The following is a 14,872-nucleotide window of genomic DNA, read 5'->3' as shown; positions in this document are numbered from 1 at the left end:
AGGCCAACAAGGTCATGTGACCAGCAAAGGAAAAAAAAACCTAAGAACAAGGTTCTAACAGTACCCCCCCTTCTAAGAGGATCCTCCGGATCCCCTAGGACCAGGCTTATCAGGAAATCTCCTGTGAAATGCTCTGATAAGTCTGGACGCGGAAACATCATCCGACCTCACCCAAGAGTTATCCTCGGGACCGAAACCTTTCCAGGCCACAAGATACTGCAAACTACCTCTATACCGTCTAGAGTTAAGGATGCGAGAAATTTCATATTCCCCGTCCTCCACCACCGGAGGAACAGAGGCAGAGGCGTCACAATCCGATACAACAGCTTTTTTCAACAGAGAGACATGAAATACCGGATTAATTCTCCAGGAGGTAGGAACCTCCAACCTAACAGCAGATTGGTTGACAACCTGAAGCACCTTAAAGGGCCCTACAAACTTGGGACCCAATTTCTTTGAAGGAATCCTCAACCGCAGATTCCTAGAGGACAACCAAACCATGTCACCAACAGCGAACAAAACCTCCTGTCGTTTCCTATCAAAGTAGTCTTTAGATTTTCTGTTGGCCTCCTGAAGATTACCACGCACATCCGTCCAAACTCTCTCCAAATCACCGGAAAAATTCTCCTCCTCAGGCACGGCAGATCCCAACTTGGAGAACGACCCAAACGACGGATGTCTCCCAGAACAACAAAAAAAAGGCGAACAACCAGCAGAAGAAGATGTATGATTGTTCAGAGCAAATTCAGCAAGTGGCAGAAACTCAGACCACCCCTCTTGATTGTCTGCCACAAAACAACGCAAGAACTGCTCAACATCCTGGTTTTTCCTTTCTGTCTGGCCATTAGATTCAGGATGATATCCGGACGAGAACGACAAATGAACTCCCAACCTATCACAAAAGGCACGCCAAAAACGAGCCACGAACTGAGGACCCCTATCAGAAACAATGTCAGTAGGAACGCCATGAAGTCTGACAATTTCCTTGACAAAGGCCTTAGCGAGAGTTTTAGCGCAGGGCAGTTTGACGAAAGGAACCAAGTGACACATCTTGCTAAAATGGTCCACGACCACCCAGATGACAGTAAAACCCTCAGAGGGGGGAAGGTCAGTTATAAAGTCCATAGCCAAATGTGTCCAAGGAGCACTGGGAACCTCCAAAGGACAAAGCAACCCCGCAGCAGGAGTATGTGAGGACTTAGATCTAGCACATATGTACATTGACGCACCCACTTAATGACTTCCTTCTGCCATCCAGGCCACCAAAAACTGCGACCCACCAGTCTCTTGGTCTCAGAGATTCCGGGATGACCTGCCAACCGAGATTCGTGACACTCAACAAACAAATCTCTCCTAAAGGTCCCAGGCACAAACAACCTCCCATGAGGAGTGTTAGAAGGGGCATTCTCCTGTGCTTTAAGAATCTCATTTTCCAAAACGGAGTCCAAAGCAGCTATCACAACACCTTCTTGTAAAATGTTCTCCTCTTTCTCAGCACCGACTATGGGAGAAAAACTGCGAGACAAGGCATCCGCCTTAACATTCTTAGTACCAGGGATGTAAGTAACGGAGAAATTAAACCGCGAGAAAAACAGTGCCCACCTAGCCTGACGGGCATTCAGGCGCTTGGCAGCATCAAGATATATCAGATTTTTATGATCCGTAAGAACCTGAACGGGAAATTCCGCACCTTCCAAGAAGTGGCGCCAGTGTTCAAATGCGAGTTTAATAGCCAATAATTCCCGATTACCAATATCGTAATTCAGTTCAGTCTCCGAAAATTTTTTTGAAAAAAAGGCACAGGGATGTAATCCATCCCCGTTATCCTGAGACAATACTACGCCAACCCCCACAGAGGAAGCATCAACCTCAACCAAAAACGGCCTAGTAACATCAGGCTGCATAAGGATGGGAGCAGAGGTGAACCTCTCCTTGAGATACACAAAAGCTTCAATGGCCTCAGAAGACCACTGAACCGCATCAGCACCTTTCCTGGTGAGATCAGTCAGAGGTTTGACAATACTAGAAAAATTTTTTATGAATTTTCTATAGTAATTGGCGAAACCCAAAAACCTCTGTATCGATTTCAAACCAATAGGCCTAGGCCATTCCTGCACAGCCTGAACCTTAACCGGATCCATCTCAAAACCTTTGCTGGAGATAATGTAGCCCAAAAAACTAATTCTCTGTACAGCGAACTCACATTTCTCCAGCTTAGCAAAAAGCGAATTGTCCATTAATAACTGTAATACCTCACGCACGCTCCGCCAATGAGACTCCAGATCCGGCGAATAAATCAAAATGTCATCCAAATACACAACCACATTTTTACCGATCAAAGGTCTAAGGATGTCATTAATCAGATTCTGAAAAAATGCAGGAGCATTAGTAAGACCAAAAGGCATAACCAGATTCTCAAAATGACCCACAGGAGTGTTAAAAGCAGTCTTCCATTCGTCACCCTCCTTCATGCGCAACAGATTGTATGCCCCCTTAAGGTCAATTTTAGAGAACCACTTGGCCCCCATTAACTGGTTAAACAGATCAGGAATCAATGGCAGTGGGTAAGGATTGCGTACAGTAATTTTGTTAATCTCACGAAAATCCAGACAAGGACGTAAACCACCGTCCTTTTTTTTTACAAAAAAAAATCCAACCGCCACAGGAGACTTAGAGGGCCTAATGTGACCGGCGGCCAAACTTGTCTGTATGTATTCCTCCAAAGCCTTCCTCTCAGGAATAGTAAGGTTAAATAAACGACTTTTAGGAAGAGTCGCTCCAGGGACAAATTCAATAGAACAATCATAGTCTCTATGGGGAGGCAAAACCTGCGATTCCTTCTCAGAAAAAACTCTCCAAAAATCCTGAATAGGAACAGGCAATTCTCCCCTATCCAAAGCTGCAATACGCCCATTACAACACTTGTCATAACATTTATGGCTCCAGGATTTAATTTCACTGGTAGACCAATCCAGTACAGGATTGTGAAATTTTAACCAGGGCAATCCCAATATTACTGGAGAAGGCAAGTTATTCAACACTACCAAATCCAATTTCTCATGGTGAACACCATTAATAGTGAGAGGAAATTCACAGACCTTGAGAGTAATATTCTTCAAAGGGGAACCATCCACAGAAACCACAGCAATGGGGGATGATAAAGGTTCAGGTTTTAAATTGAGTCTTTCCACGAATCCCCCATCAATAACATTCAGAGTAGACCCACAATCGACAAACACCCGAAATTCCATTAATTTTTCCTGAGCAATCGTGGAAGCAGCTAAAAATATACCCTTGGAATTTAAACAGGCAATACGGGCATGACTGACCATTTTTTTTTCTTTCTTCATACGAAGCTCACAGCCTTTAATCAAATGACCAGATTTTCCGCAATAGAAACACAAGCCTTCAAAAAATCGACGGTCTTTTTCTTGAGAGCGAGGTGCCACCGATCCAATCTCCATCGGTTCACCACTGTTAGTACACACATTCTCATAACCAGAAGCAGAGGATTTGCTCTCATTAACCCTTGCACGCAGTCTTCTATCCACCCGTATAGCTAATTGCATAGCCTGTTGCAAATCTTCAGGTGTAGGATAAGCAATTAGCAGGTCTTTAACCCTTTCACTGAGCCCAGCAAGAAATAGACTTTTCAGAGCAGAATCGTTCCACCCTGTTTGAGTAGACCAACGACGGAAATGAGTACAATATTTTTCCACATTACCTGATCCTTGTTTTAAACGTCTCAACTCAGTCTCAGCTGATGCGACACGGTCAGGATCATCATATAATAGTCCCAAAGCAGAAAAAAAACTATCCACTGATCTGAAGCATGTATCACTAGGTTGCAAAGAAAAGGCCCACTCCTGAGGCTCTTTGCGCAAAAGTGACATTATGAACCCTACGCGCTGGGATTCATCCCCAGAGGACTTAGGTCTCAAACGAAAATACAATAAGCAAGCATTTTTGAATGAAAAAAATTCTCGGTGTTCACCAAAAAATAAATCCGGCAAACATACCTTAGGCTCCAAGAAATGTGCTCCAGGACAGTTACTCACGTGCTGACGGAGCTCGGCCACCTCCAGAGAGAGTCCCTGCAGGCGATGAACCAAATCCTGAACCGACACCATGATGGAACAGAAAAATCTTTCCTTAGAGAATTTGCAGGCTGGACTTACTGTTATGTTCTGCTACCAGAGCTAAGGAAAGAGAGGAGATCTGTCCCTACGATAGAACTCAGCTGAATCCCTACGATGTAACAGGGAACCTGATCCTGCGATCAGACCTGCTAGAGTCCTAAGCTAGTCTGTACGGAGACCTATAGATGTGGGGAAGGAATCCCTACAAGTACTAAGGACTGGGAGGAATATGGGACACCTCCTAACAGAAATAGTAGCAGACAGACGAACAAACAAAATATATAGAACATAGAGGTCAGTAGACCAAGCAAACTAACAGAGCAAGAAACAGAGCACAGGCTAGCTAGAAAGTAGATATACAATGAAGTCCAGCAAAGCCAGAAGGGCGGAGCAGGATTAAATAGGCCAACAAGGTCATGTGACCAGCAAAGGAAAAAAAAACCTAAGAACAAGGTTCTAACAGTCATCCTCCTGGCTTTCTGGCAATTGTGTCTCTACATCATCCACCTCTTGTGACAGTAATTTCACTTTCCCACTGTCACGTTCTTATGACCATGGCTGCGCAAATATTTGGGCATCGCTACATGCGATCTCCTCATGTCCCGCTTAAAGCGGGCAGGGTGAGATGCCCGAATTTATAAATGAAAATGTGAACAGCTCTTCGGAGTGTCCAAGTGTGAGATCACTTGTCTCTGGGCACTCAGCATGGTGGGTGGAAGGAGGATCAGGGTGAGGATTATGTGGTCCAGAATCACGGCTACTGAGACTGGACCGTGTGGAAAACAGGGTGGTGCTGGCAAACTTACTGGAAGCATTATCTGCTATACAACCAATAACCTTTTGACACTGGTCTGGCTTCAAGAATGGGGTTCTGTGCCCCTCTACAAAGTGGGACAGGAAACTAGGTCCACATGATGTGTGTGTTTGTTGTGCTCCTGCAGAAGGCACAGTTTCACCTTGCCCATGACCTCGGCCTCTAAGCTCAACATCAGCATCACGTCCGCTTCCCTTACCACGCTCCTTGCCCATTTTAAAGTATGTATGATATTTCCCTGCTGATAAAAGTGTGCAGTATTTTTATCACAGTGAAATTTGCCCACCTCAGAACAACTTGGCACAGTGTAATAGCAATATAACAATGCTAATGGTTACCGGCCAAGTCTGGATTTAAGTTTTGAATGCACAACTGCCGCAGATTAAACTGCAGCGGGGATTGCCTGCCATTGGGGGTAGGAATGAGACATGATGTCCCAGATGTGCTTGATTGGATTCAGGTCTGGGGAACGGGCAGGCCAGTCCAAAGCATCAATGCCTTCATCATGCATGAACTGCTAACACACTTCAGCTACATGAGGCCTAGCATTGTCATGCATCAGAAGGAACCCAGGGCCCACTGCACCTGCATATGGTCTCACTATGGGTCTGAGGATCTCATCCCGGTACCTAATGGCAGTCAGGGTACCTCTTGCTAGCACATGGAGGGATGTGCGTCCCTCCAAAGAAATGCCTCCCCACACCATTACTGACTGACTGCCAAACCAGTCTTGCTGGAGGATGTTTCAGGCAGCAGAACATTCTCCACATCGTCTCCAGACTCTCACATCTGTCACATGTGCTCAGTGTGAGCCTGCTCTCATAGTGAAGAGCACAGGGCGCCAATGTCGAATCTGCCAATCTTGGTGTTCTCTGGTAAATGCCAATCACATTACCCTGCACAGCATTGGGCTGTAAGCATAACTCCCACATGTTAACATGAGGCCCTCATACTACCACCCTCATTGAGTCAGTTTCTGACAGTTTGAGCAGACACATGGATGTTAGTGATCTGCTGAAGGTCATTTTGCAGGGCTCTGGCACTGCTCCTCCAGTTCCTCCTTGCACAAAGGAGGAGGTAGCGGTTCTGCTGCTGGGTTGTTGCCCTCCTACGGCCCCCTTCATGCCTCCTGGTGTACTGGCCTGTTTCCTGGTATCTGCACCATACTCTGGACACTGTGTAGACAGACACAACTATACTTCTTTCCACAGATCGCATTGATGTGGCATCCTGGATGAGCTGCACTACCTGAGCAACTTCTGTGGGTTGTACTGCAGACACCGCCTCATGCTACTGTAACTCTAGGGCTGAGAGAAATGACAAAATGCAAAAGTGATCAAAACAACAACCAAAAAGGATGAGAACAGAGAAATGGTCTGTGGTCACCATCTTCAGAACCACTCCTTCGTAGGGGTTGTCTTGCTAATTGCCTTTTCTAATAGTTGTCTGTTCCATTTGCACAACAGCAGGAGAGATTGATTCACAATCAGTGTTGCTTCATAACTGAACAGGTTGATTTCACAGAAGTGTGATTGACTTGGAGTTACATTGTGTTGTTTAAGTGTTCCCTTTTTTTTTGAGCAGTGTATATGCATACAGTACAGACCAAAAGTTTGGACACACCTTCTCATTTAAAGATTTTTCTATATTTTCATGATTAGGAAAATTGTACATTCACACTGAAGGCATCAAAACTATGAATTAACACATGTGGAATCATATACTTAACAAAAAATTGTGAAACAACTGAAAATATGTCTTATATTCTAGGTTCTTCAAAGTAGCCACCTTTTGCTTTGATGACTGCTTTGCACACTCTTGGCATTCTCTTGATGAGCTTCAAGAGGTAGTCACCGGAAATGGTCTTCCAACAATCCTGAAGGAGTACACAGAGATGCTTAGCACTTGTTGGCCCTTTTGCCTTCAATCTGCGGTCCAGCTCACCCCAAACCATCTCGATTGGGTTCAGGTCTGGTGACTGTGGAGGCCAGGTCATCTGGCGTAGCACCCCATCACTCTCCTTCTTGGTCAAATAGCCCTTACACAGCCTGGAGGTGTGTTTGGGGTCATTGTACTGTTGAAAAATAAATGATGGTCCAACTAAACGCAAACCGGATGGAATAGCATGCCGCTGCAAGATGCTGTGGTAGCCATGCTGGTTCAGTATGCCTTCAATTTTGAATAAATCCCCAACAGTGTCACCAGCAAAGCACCCCCACACCATCACACCTCCTCCTCCATGCTTCACAGTTGGAACCAGGCATGTAGAGTCCATCCGTTCACCTTTTCTGCGTCGCACAAAGACACGGTGGTTGGAACCAAAGATCTCAAATTTGGACTCATCAGACCAAAGCACAGATTTCCACTGGTCTAATGTCCATTCCTTGTGTTCTTTAGCCCAAAAAAGTCTCTTCTGCTTGTTGCCTGTCCTTAGCAGTGGTTTCCTAGCAGCTATTTTACCATGAAGGCCTGCTGAACAAAGTCTCCTCTTAACAGTTGTTGAAGAGATGTGTCTGCTGCTAGAACTCTGTGTGGCATTGACCTGGTCACTAATCTGAGTTGCTGTTAACCTGCGATTTCTGAGGCTGGTGACTCGGATAAACTTATCCTCAGAAGCAGAAGTGACTCTTGGTCTTCCTTTCCTGGGGCGGTCCTCATGTGAGCCAGTTTCTTTGTATCGCTTGATGGTTTTTGCAACTGCACTTGGGGACACTTTCAAAGTTTGCCCAATTTTTCGCACTGACTGACCTTCATTTCTTAAAGTAATGATGGCCACTCGTTTTCCTTTACTTAGCTGCTTTTTTCTTGCCATAATACAAATTCTAACAGTCTATTCAGTAGGACTATCAGCTGTGTATCCACCAGACTTCTGCACAACACAACTGATGGTCCCAACCCCATTTATAAGGCAAGAAATCCCACTTAATAAACCTGACAGGGCACACCTGTGAAGTGAAAACCATTTCCGGTGACTACCTCTTGAAGCTCATCAAGAGAATGCCAAGAGTGTGCAAAGCAGTCATCAAAGCAAAATGTGGCTACTTTGAAGAACCTAGAATATAAGGCATATTTTCAGTTGTTTCACACTTTTTTGTTAAGTATATAATTCCACATGTGTTAATTCATAGTTTTGATGCCTTCAGTGTGAATATACAATTTTCAAAGTTATGAACATACAGAAAAATCTTTAAATGAGAAGGTGTGTCCAAACTTTTGGTCTGTACTGTATATGGATAGATAGATAGATAGATAGATACAAAAAAGAAAAAAAGAAGCAGCACCAGCAGACATACAGGACTGAATGGGTGCAAGTCATCCAGGCAAATACCAAACATTTTTAATAGATGCAAAAATATGAAGACAGCACTCCTCTTTGACCAAATGTGAGCCTTTCTCCGCTTTTTTCAAAGAGGAGTGCTGTCTTCATATTTTTGCATCTATATAGATAGTGTCAGGGATCACCCACAGGGACGACATCGGGGAGATCACGCGATATCTCACTGTTCCGTCACGCTGTCAGTATTTCATCCGGAATCGCAAGCACGCGATCCAGACTACTCGCTACGTGGATATTGGCAAGCGACCAGTGAGAGTATGGCGTCACACCTCTGGGTTCCAAAGCCTGGAGTCCGTGTTTACACCCTCTCTACTGTCACTGTCAGCTTCATGATAGCCCAATTATTATTATCTTCTGCCACCCCTGACCGAGTTTGAAATATAATACCGGCCTGGATGGACGCCTGCGTTTTGGCAGCGGGTATGGCTTTGGGGAAGGGAACGATTACATAACAAAAGAAACAGAACTATTAAATTTTATATTTAATCCAAAAGAGAGGCAGCGTTTAAGAAAAAATATATACAAGAATGTTACAAAGGAGACATTAAAAATACATAAACAGTTACATAAAAATAAATGGGATAAAAGAAGAAAAACGTACACTATACGATCGCGGAGACAATTCAATATAGGTGGAGGAGGGGCTCCCCAGTTTGATTATGCTGTTATCGAACAGGACCCGTTGCTTATAATTCTTATACCTCCCTGGCAATGAGTGCTCCTGTATTCTCCATGGGCTCTCTTATACCTAAGGGGAGATCTGGCCACACGCCCCCTGTGGTGAGATCATGTGGGCGAGTCTCCAACCTGTACATTTTTATTAAAAACGCTAACTTCTGCAATAACTCATTGCTCATTGATCGCAGAAGCTTGCAAATGACGCCATTTTTTCCCTTATGATTTTATATCTTTATTTAGCGACCATACATCGCATAGCTGCAGTCTGCTATTCTGGTGTTTTTGCGCTACAGCTCTCTGATTTGGCTTGCAACAATGAAAAACTATGTATGCTTTCCTCGACTGTTTCTGTCACTAGAAATATGGGTCCCATTATTGTCAGACGCATGGGACTTACAATATTTAATATTTCGTTTCGTAGTCGGATTGTCTGGAGATTTCTTTGTTAAGCTCGGGAAAGCAACTTTCCCTGTTACAAGCAAATTAGTGCAATCCTGCTAGTAATTACCCCCCTGCGTGTGCCAGGAGCAAGAGGCTCGCATCTTAACGAAGTTTGGTGCCACCTCTTGACTGGCATTTGTTTGTGTAAGGCCTTTTGGCTGTGGGTGATAATTTTCAGGAAGATACTGTATATTTTCATGGAGACAGCTCTCAAAAGATGGATAAGGGAGTGGGTAAAGAAAAGGCCTGAGAGAAATGGCCAATATCTATGTCAGACTTTCAATATTCCTCAATATCTCCCAGATAGATATTTTTTTATTTATAATTATATATATTAGCAGTTGAAAAAATATGGAACTTTGTAAACAATAATTTGGTTGGTACTTTTCTGAAACATAATTTTTTTTCATTTTTTCTTCCCATAGATCTGCAAGGGCTTGTTTTGTGTGGTTTTATTGATACCATACAACATGATTTCTTATAATTCCATTTTTTTATTATTCTTTTTCTCTTTATGGAATACATCATATAGGTTAATAAATGAGTCAGTAAAAAAAACTAATCACACTCAAATACCATCCATGTGACATCAGAATGCTTTTCACTGTTTAATGGGTAAGAGATTTTATTTTTTTACATACAATAAAATGAACGCAACACTGATGGTAAAAACTGAAACATGGCTCAAAAATATATGAAAACTGGATCCAGAACGCTGATAAAAAACTGTTTTCTCTTGTATGTGAAAAAAAATGGAAATCCAAATGAGGCCTAAGACTTAGAGTTTGCTACAATTATATTTAGTGCAATTATATTCAGTACAGAAAATCTCTCTCCTTTCCTCATGATTTGCAGCAAAGTATTAGTGTAGGACAAATGTGTAAATTAAGCCTCCTTACACAGGATAGTCTAAACTGGATAGAATTATATATATAATCGCTCAGTATCAGGTCAGAGGTTTTAACCTCAAAAAACAAACAAGAATGACAGTAAGCAAAGATCTTGAAAAATACACACTGAAAAAAATAATTGGGACTAGAAACAAAATTATTGGAAATAGAAAACTGCACACTGATATGTATTCATGTTCATAAGTACTGTGAGCTAGAAGGAATTGGCAGCACAGGAAGGCATAGAATGAAGTAATCAAAATCCAGTCTTAGGCCCCCTTCACACGTCCGTTTTTTATGTCCGTATGCGGTCTGTTTTTTAAGAACCACAAATACGGACACACAGACACCCATTGTATTCATTGGTGGTGCGCAGATGTTAGGTTTTTCACATGGACCGTGTGTCCGTGTGAAAAACCTGCAGACATGTCCTTTTTTTTACGGCACCATAGACAAATGGGTGCACACTCATGAAACATGGATGGGATGTGTGTGACATCCGTGTGACACGTCCCGGAATTAAATGCTCTGACAGCATGCTCCAGCGGCTGGGGAAAGCAGCACAGTTAGTGCTTTTCCCAGCCGCCGGTTGCTGACTACAACTATCATCATACTCACCTGGTTTCCCTGTGATCAGCAAGACCAGGCGTTGCTGATGAGATTTGTAGTTAGCACCTGCCATCTGTGACTAGCGTGCATAAAATAAATAAAAAAACGGTGTGGGGTCCCCCTTATTTTTAATATGCAGCTGAAAGAAAGCAGACAGCTGGGGGCTGGTGTTATTATTCTGGGAAGAAGCCAAAATCCATAAAGGTTCCCAGCCTATTAATAACAGATCACAGTTGTCTGTGACGCACCCCTGGGCCTTCGTCGCGCGGCATCGCGCGCACGGGAGCTTACCCGGAGCCGGATCTGTTGAGGGTTGTAGTCTCGTGGCGGTGACCCGGTCCGTGCCCAGGGAGTCAAACTGAGCGGCGATGTATTAGCGGTAGATGTTGGACGACTACGCCACCTGTTGAATGCAGCAAAGGAGCTGCCGCTGCAGGGCAGACCGCTGAGGCCGGTGGTAGGATTGTGCAGCGTGATAGTATCACCCCCAACGGGAGGGGTATGGCCTCAGGGCAGCCGACGTGGATGATGGGGGTAGGAGGAATCACTCAGAGACGATGCGGTGTAATTCAGGGTCTTTACTGGTGATAAAGATAGACCCTCCCGGAGTACTGGCTAGCGATCGGGGCCTGGTCAGTCCTTGAGCAGATGGGATCTCCCCTGGCCAGGCGGAGTTGTAGGCCTCCCAAACTGACTGTACTCTTCTGGCTACCTTGCTAGAGGCGGGTATAAGTAGCCCACGTCCCTGAGTGTACCGTGTGGTGCTCACCCGTATGGCCGGTGACTCGGGGCCTTCTAGTGGCGTCCGCTCCACGACGGCGGTGCTGGTCCCACGCGTGTGACCGTGCCTTCGGGTTTCTTGGCCAGAGGACCTGAAATCCCCTGCCGGGCGGTTTCTGCTGCTGGGTAAAGATTAGTCCCCACAGCCTCGGACTCCGGGTCCGGTGATAGCTTCTCAGTCAGGGCGAGCTCTGCAGCTGCCAGCCCCTGACTCCTTATAGCACTGCTCCCACAGAGCTCCTGATGTTCTTTTCCTAGATCTGCTTCTCTTCTCTGTCTCTACTTCTTCTCTACTCTCCAACCCTGCCTCAGCCCTAGGTTTATATAGGGGAAGTTCTTCCCCTCCCAGGACTGGGCAGGAGGTGTGGCATGCACAGGATCCCTGACCAAGAGACCTCCCACCTGCTCTCAGACATAACATTGCTGTTACTGTGGAAACCAGACCCCTGGGGTGCCACATTCCCACCTAGTGAAATTTAGTACTCCGGGACTAAACATATTTTTAGAAAAACATAACAAGGTATAAACAATAATAATACAATAAGAAAAACACATAAAGATGGTTACGGCGTGTCCGCAACCGGGTGCAGTCTTTGAAGAAAACAAAGGTGTCCATTTCACCAAAACAGGGAGACGTAACCAGGTAGGGGTCTGTCCTGCCCCGAGTCCTTAACAGTCTTTTAGTCCATTCCTGGGTTACGCTCCAACCAATTGTACAAGGATTCCCGGTAAATCCACCAAGGACTCCTAAAAATAACTAGAAACACATAATTATTTACAAGTAACAGACAGGTGACCACAAATAAAACAATTTAAACACTTCAAATCCTCCAACGTGCGGGTAACTGGCCTCTAGTGGCCCTAGTGGACCTACGGAGGTGACTGTCTGGCCCTGAACTACAGGGTGTAGGAGCTGTCAAGGGTAAACTGGGCAGCTGTCTACGGGCTCTTTGGCTCACTAGGGGTACGGCAGGCTCACTATGAGCAGAGGGTTGATCCTCCTGTTCTGCTTGTGTGGAGTCTGCTGCCTCCTGGACCGGCTGCTCTTCCAGCTCTACCTGTTGCTCCGTAGGCACTTGGGATGCTGGTTGGAGGAACGTGAGGACGGGTACCACAACTGCACCATTGACTTGAGTCCAGGATCGAGGGAAGTCTCCGAGCACAGTACTAACCATATCTTCCCTTTCCTCTACGGGTCGAGGGTCTTCTTGCTCTCCTTCTGGGTTCCGTAGCTGTTCGGGACACTTCTTCAGGTGATCCCGGGATACAATGGCTGTGGTTTCCCCTCCGTCTTTACTGATGGTACAAACCTTTGGGTTGTCGTGGCTTGAGGGCAGTACGGTGTACGGGTCCTTCTCCCACTGGTCGTCCAACTTGTGGAGCCGTCTCTTCCTCTTCAAGACCTGCTCTCCGGGTACCAGGGGAACAGCGGGAGCATACTGGTTGTAATTTTTCTCTTGTCTTTCCCTAGCGAGACAGAGACTTCGCTCCACGCTCTCCTGTACTTTCCGGTACTGCTGCTGCCTCTCTGTGTCCCAGTCTGCTTCCGGTGAAGTGTCCTCGGGTGTCAGGACTCCCATCTCCAGGTCAACAGGTAGCTTACCAGGCCTTGCCCTCATTAGGTAAGCCGGGGTACAGTTGGTGGAACCTACAGGGATGTAGTTATATAGGTCCACCAGGTCGGGCAGCTTCTCAGGCCACAGACTGCGTTCTTCCAGGGGCAACGTTTTCAGAAGATCCATTACCACCTGGTTCATTTTCTCACAAAGTCCATTAGTTTGCGGATGATAGGGTGTCGTCCTTATCTTCCGGCAGCCATACAGATTGCAGAATTCCTGGAAGACCTCCGCTTCAAAGGCAGGTCCCTGGTCCGTCAGCACTTGGTCCGGGTACCCGTGTGGACGGCAGAAGTGCTGCTGGAAGGCTCTAGCTGCTGTTTCAGCTGTTAAGTCCTTAACGGGGACGACAACCAAGAACCGGGAGTAATGATCCACAATGGTTAACGCGTAGACGTAGCCACTTCTGCTTGGGGTCAGTTTTACATGATCCAAGGCTACCAGTTCCAACGGCTGCTTGGTGACAATGGACTGAAGGGGGGTCTTCTGGCTGGCACGGTCCTTCCTTCTTAGGTTGCACGGGCCACAGTCTCTGCACCACCTCTCGATGGTTCCCCTCATGCCTACCCAGTGGAACCGCCCGCGCAGCAGGAACTCCAGCTTCTTCCATCCGAAGTGTCCAGCCCCGTCGTGGTATGCCTCCATCACCATGGCTGCGTCTCTTCGTGGCACCACTACTTGCCAGATTAGTTCATGCGTCCGGGAGTTAACCATTCTGCGGCACAACTTCCCCTTGTAAAGGAACAGTCGACTCTTCTCAGCCCACAGTTGTTTGGCTTCCTCCGGAGCGTCTGGGTCAAGGCGGGCATCTGGCTGAGTGAGCATCTCCTTCACCAGTCGGATGGCAGGGTCACTGTCTTGCGTTTCCTCCCAGTTGTAGTGAGGCAAGGGGTTAAACGTAGCGGCTTGCTTACTCCTTACCCGATGGGAATACTGGATAGTCCCATGACGGTGGAACGCGGGGAGTTCGACTTCTTCCAATCCCTCTGGATCTGCTCCTACGTCCGGTAGGTTTGGCATCCTGGACAGGGCGTCCGCGTTGGTATTGGAGCGTCCTGCCCGGTATTTGATTGTGAACTCGTAGTTGGACAGACGGGCCATCCATCTCTGCTCTAGGGCACCGAGTCTTGCCGTGTCCAGGTGTGTCAACGGGTTGTTATCCGTGTACACGGTGAACCGGGAAGAAGCGAGGTAGTGCTTAAAGCGTTCGGTGACTGCCCACACCACTGCCAGGAACTCTAGCTTAAATGAGCTGTAATTCTCAGGGTTTCTTTCGGTGGGTCGCAGTTTTCGACTGGCGTAAGCGATTACTCGTTCTTTCCCCTGCTGGATCTGGGACAGTACGGCTCCTAGCCCGATGTTACTTGCGTCGGTGTAGAGGATAAAGGGCTGGCTGTAATCAGGGTACGCCAGGATTTCATCCCCCGTGAGGGCCATCTTCAGCTGGCGGAAGGACTCTTCTTCTAACTTCTCCCATTTGAAGGGCGGCTTCTGGTTCTTGGCCTTCCGGGACTGGCCTATCAGGAGGTCCTGCATAGGAGCTGCCTTTTTGGTGAAACCGGGGATGA

The sequence above is a fragment of the Phyllobates terribilis genome, unplaced genomic scaffold, assembly GCF_046119375.1.
Source record: "Phyllobates terribilis strain yellow unplaced genomic scaffold, ASM4611937v1 Scaffold_4__5_contigs__length_816908805, whole genome shotgun sequence".
Classification (NCBI taxonomy): domain Eukaryota; kingdom Metazoa; phylum Chordata; class Amphibia; order Anura; family Dendrobatidae; genus Phyllobates; species Phyllobates terribilis.
This window is presented reverse-complemented; position numbering follows the sequence as displayed.